This window comes from Adiantum capillus-veneris, chromosome 22 (assembly GCF_014529385.1).
Source record: "Adiantum capillus-veneris isolate H3 chromosome 22, ASM1452938v2, whole genome shotgun sequence".
Taxonomy (NCBI): domain Eukaryota; kingdom Viridiplantae; phylum Streptophyta; class Polypodiopsida; order Polypodiales; family Pteridaceae; genus Adiantum; species Adiantum capillus-veneris.
This window is the reverse complement of record NC_140952.1, coordinates 92053363-92058551: the sequence shown is the minus strand read 5'-3', so window position 1 is coordinate 92058551 and position 5189 is coordinate 92053363.

Genomic DNA, 5189 nt, shown 5'->3' with positions numbered 1-5189 from the left:
TTGCTGCTTGCATAAGCGCATGCGCATGTGCGCGCACACACACACACACACACACACATTTTGGAACACTTGATTTGGTTGTGCTCCAAGGACACTCTAGCAACATTAAGCTTGGTGTCTCTCAAGGGGAGCTAGTTATTGTAGATGGGCCCAATGCAAAAGATCAAGCTATTGTAAGTAAGGAAGTTTCTATCTTGTGTTGTACAAAGTGACCGCTCTTGTATATTTGATGTGTTTGTGATGGTTCTAGAGCTAAGATTTGTTAAAGCTTGAAAAGAAGAGTACTATTAAATTGTGTGCACTCTTAAAAGTGGGGGCTATCCTATTAATTTACTTAAAGGAGAGAGATAATTTTCACACATGAGAGATTATATATATATATATATATATATATATATATATATATATATATAGAGAGAGAGAGAGAGAGAGAGAGAGAGAGCGCATGATATATGTGATTCACCCAATGTGGCTACATACATGGGAAAACAGCCATTCAATGGCTTTAGTACTTTAAACTAGAAGTAGATTACAAAGGGATTATGCCCTTAATGGAGCTCCCACCTTGCTTCACTTTCACCACCTCACATCAACTTCACAATGCACCACAATACCTTTTGTGTGAAGGAGAGGCCTCCTTTTATAGGTCAAAAGGGTTGCCCTCTCTCATGAGAAGCAGTCATGTGTAGTCGCCCTTGTGTAGACAAGTTCGAGTTGAATTCTCTTATGCAGCCATGTGTGGCCGCCATTGAGAAGAAAAGTCCGCCTAGAAATCAACCACCGGACATTGACTTCGGTCATCGACCAAAGAATTTCGTCCACCAGCCACTATCGACCATTGACATTTGACCACAGATTAACAGGCCATTGACTTCCAACCACCGGCCAATTGGCCAATTGATCGATCATTTTTCGATCACTTTTCGACCGTCTTCTGGCCATAATATTCTGATAAAAAGAGAATATTCCAACGAACCCAGTCTCAAGCGAGACTCAAGACTAGGTGTTGTCAGGCATTTTTTGGGTGAGTGTAAAGTCACTAAGTCATGCCAAAAAAGCTTGCCCACTAGCCTCGTGTATATATGTGTACATAACCCTGCAAGGCTTGGAAGGGACCATATAAACATTCATGTAAAAAGGTGTCATTTTGCCAAGCTTGAATGCTGATGTTTTGGGTTGTTTGAGTCTCCAAAATATGGTTTTTAATAAGTATTTTCAGCCATGCTTTATAGCTCATGAATTGGACTTGTACATCATGAGTTATGAGCATCCAAAGTGGGCAATCTCAACTTAGAAAGTGATTGAAGGTGCATGCGACAAGGGCAACTGGGCCAACTTGATGATTTGAATTAGAAATTCTGAGGTTTGAGAATTCTAGATGTAGCCAAGATGATGGGCTTTGAGCTATGTGTTACGGTGTGTCATTCGATCATCGGAGCAACAAGTTATGCCTGAGTAAAGTTTGTCCAAGAAACTCTCCTGCTTGGAGGAGAAGCTGGAAATGTTTAGGCATGAGGGAGTTGGGAGGAGTGAGGAGGAAGTTGCCAAGTGTCATGGAGATTATCCCACATTTGAAAGGAAAAGTGGAAGGTGGGGGAAATATAGCCTAAAAGGGGAGCCCATTATGGGTGTATCCAAGTGAGAGGAGCTCTCAAGGCTTGCCATGGAGGGGCTCGTGGGCTTCATGGGGGAGAAGGGGTGCATTTTGGGAGTTCACACTCAGCTGACAGGTGCTTGGCATCTTGTTTTGGTCCCCGGTCACTCGCCCCACCCCGGGGTCATTGACACCTCATTTTTCACCCAAAAAGGCCAAAATTGAGCCAATTAAAAGATGCCTACCAAGAGAGCCTTGTCGGCTGAAGAGAGAGAAAAATATTTGGGGATAAAATATAAGGGAGCCCCCATTCTAATAGCTGCAACACTTGCACAACTTCCAGAGAGCTCATTTTTGAGCAAGAAAGAGAACACCCCTGGTTTCGAGCAGCCATAACTTCTTCATCTTTCATCTGTTTTTTGCCTATGGATACTCTACGGACATCTCCACGAGACAAGCTTTGTCATAGTTTCCTTGGTTTCTCCTAATTTTGAGTGTGTCTCATGCTTGAAGGGCTTTTCACAAATCTCTACAGGTGTTTATCACAAGTGTTTTGAGCCGTGTCCTTCGGATGGTGTGACTCGTGCAAGGCTATAGAAGCACTTGTTTTTCTTGTCATTTGCACGCTAACAACATGAATTCTTGGTTTTTTGATGTGTGATTTTTCTTATGTATCATGGCTTCTCCTCATAACGAAGGCCTTAAAAATGTGCATTTTTAAGACTAAAAGTTACAAGGAGTAAATCACGCTCCATACTTAACATATCCCATGTTTGTGGTACAACATAATGGTTCATTTTTTGGATGCAATAACACCATTTCAATGATATAAATTTGAAATATGCACACCAAAATAACATCCAAGAATCTAATTACAAGAAAGAGGTAAGAACACAAGAAAAGTTTGTCTAAGTGGCACACATTTGTGTGGCATACTATGTTTTGTAAATGTAAACTCTATCTTAGTGAAACACTTTTGTGCACAATGCAAATAAATCAGAATACATCTTCCAAGACATTGAGAACTTCTACTGAATCTTTTCCAAATATACGACATTGGTATTTGCTCCTAAGTTTGAAATGAAAATCTTATTAGATAAAGATTCCTCAATACCTATCTATCTATTGGGTGACATAGTAAACGGGTTGTTTATCCTTAAGTCTAATTTCATTGATTTATATACAAACAACATGCTTGATGCACGTGAGATTCTAGCCTCTTCTTCATGGGTTGTTTTTTTTACTATTGACCTATTCTTCTATTTACATCTCCAACATGGTGACTACTTTTGAAAAAAGAAGTGAGATTCAGGGTCAAAGTGTAGTATTGAAAAATCATGGCTAATCTCGATGTCGGAGAATGACTCTTTCGACCCATGTTGTTGAACATGAGAGATTGTCTCAAAAGGTATGATTTTTTGGCATCTTAGAGCCCCCTTGGGGATGGTCTTAATGCATAGACAAAGATTCTAGTGGGTTTTAGAAAAGGTCAGGAACAAGATGAGAAGGTGGGAGTATGTGCTTCTGCCATTCCCTAGCCCAATCAAAGTGATCAACTCCTTCATGATCCCTACATTGCATATACTAGCCCGCTCCTCAAAATAGCCAAATGTAATTGGAAAGAGTTCTTGAAACCGATTATAACGTTTTATGGAAAAACAACACCAAAGCCTCAACACCTTGGTACTGGGTAAAATGGGACGTAATCATTATACCAGTGGAGTAAGGTGGTGTAGGGATCCTCAACCTTGCCGTTCATGCGGAGGCCCTTTGTTTGGCGGACGAAGCAACAAGCGGACTTTTCCAGAGAAGGATCACATTTTTCTGCGAAATCATTGTAAAATTCTTTTGTAATGAAACATCTCTAAGCCGGGAATTTGTCGAAGGATGTATGATTATTCTTATGGGAGCAATTGTATATTAGAGAGCCAGCTAATGGCCGGACAAGCCATTTTGTAAAGACCTAATCTATAAAGGTCATTTTTTGTAAGTTTTGGATAATCTTTTTAAGGGAGAACTGGGAAGACAGCGTGCGTTTGAGAGCTCCTTCTCGTTCAAACTTGTAATCTTCGCCATTGCGGCTACGGTAATCCAAATTCAGATTTGATTATTGCATCGTGTTCCTCTCTTCTTGCTCTTTCATTCAAGTATAATCATTCAAGATTCAGTGTAGGTTTTCGACTACGTGTTTGAGGCCTTAAATCGCTATTTTGAGCGTCTATATGCATGTTTTATGTCGTTTCGACCCTAGGAGGGGCTTTAGGGACCCTAAAATGACCCATTAGGATCAATTGTACGCTAATTTTGTTGACTTGGGGACGAACGATCGCGATCATTGTACCTCTCCAGAATGCTGTGATAGTGATAGGATATGATCCTGATAGTCCCCTGAAACTCCCCTTCAAGTTTCGTGCGATTCCGAATAGATTTGCATGGTAAACGGGCATGACGATTGTAGAGCTGAGTAGAAGGACATAGTCAGATTACTTGGCGGTGATGCGTTTGATTTACTTGTAGAGTTAGTAGTTGCATCTCTTCGAGTTCACTTCATTAGGATTGACAACCTAGTGAGTTTCCATGCCTCATCCGAGTCGCTTCCCCTGTATTGATAAACATGTTGATGCTTGAGAGCTATGCTATGGACGTCCGTCGCGGCGACCCGCAAACATTGGCGCCGTTTTCGGGGAATGCACTTTAGGTGATGAGTGACCAAGTGCGCAATTAGACTCCTTAAAAAAGATCAATCCACAAATCCATTTTACACCTCAGTTAGGCTGCTAAACAAGGGTTTAGAGCTTAGTGGAGTCTAGAGCCAGTGGACCGGCTAGATCCTCTCTTAGGAGATTTAGGGAGCTGTGAGTGAGTGTGTTGAAGCATTTTTGCTCTTCAATTTCTCTATTCGATTGAGTACTGAAATTTCACCCAAAATCCGTTGTGTTTGTTTTGTTTGATTCATTTTTTAATGTTTTTTCAGTTTTGTACTTAGGAGTAGGATAAGCAAATCACATTCCAATCAGAATTGGGGCAAAAGTTAGAGTCGAGAAACCAGAAAACCATAACCTTGGCCAAAAAATCCATAAGACTCTGAAATTCTGAAAATCTGACCAAACAGGATTGATATTGATTCAAATCACAAAGTGGTAGCACAAAACACTAGGAAACACTTGTCAGAGGGAGAAGACAAAATTTCATCCGATTTGGCCCAAGTACTACGATCGCGATCGGTGTACCTAAGTGCCAGATTTGGACCAGATTTGACATGTGCCTTCCTGATAAGATTCCAAACAACTTTGTCTAAAGCAACCACAACCAAAAACATCAAAAACCAAGAAAATCAGGCCACTTGGGGAAAACTAGCATGACAGAACCAGAAACTGGAAAATATTGACTTTTGGTGATCCAAATGCAAAAAGACTTTGGGGATAGCCTTAAAACATCAGTGTCTACAAGCATGCCAAATTTGGTCTGATTTGGGCTCAGAAATACGATCGCGATCGGTGTACCTAAGTGTTAGAATTGGACCAGATTTCATCTGTGGAATCCCCAGGTGTCTACAAACATAAAATTCTAAAGGACCTATAGCCAAAAACCTCAA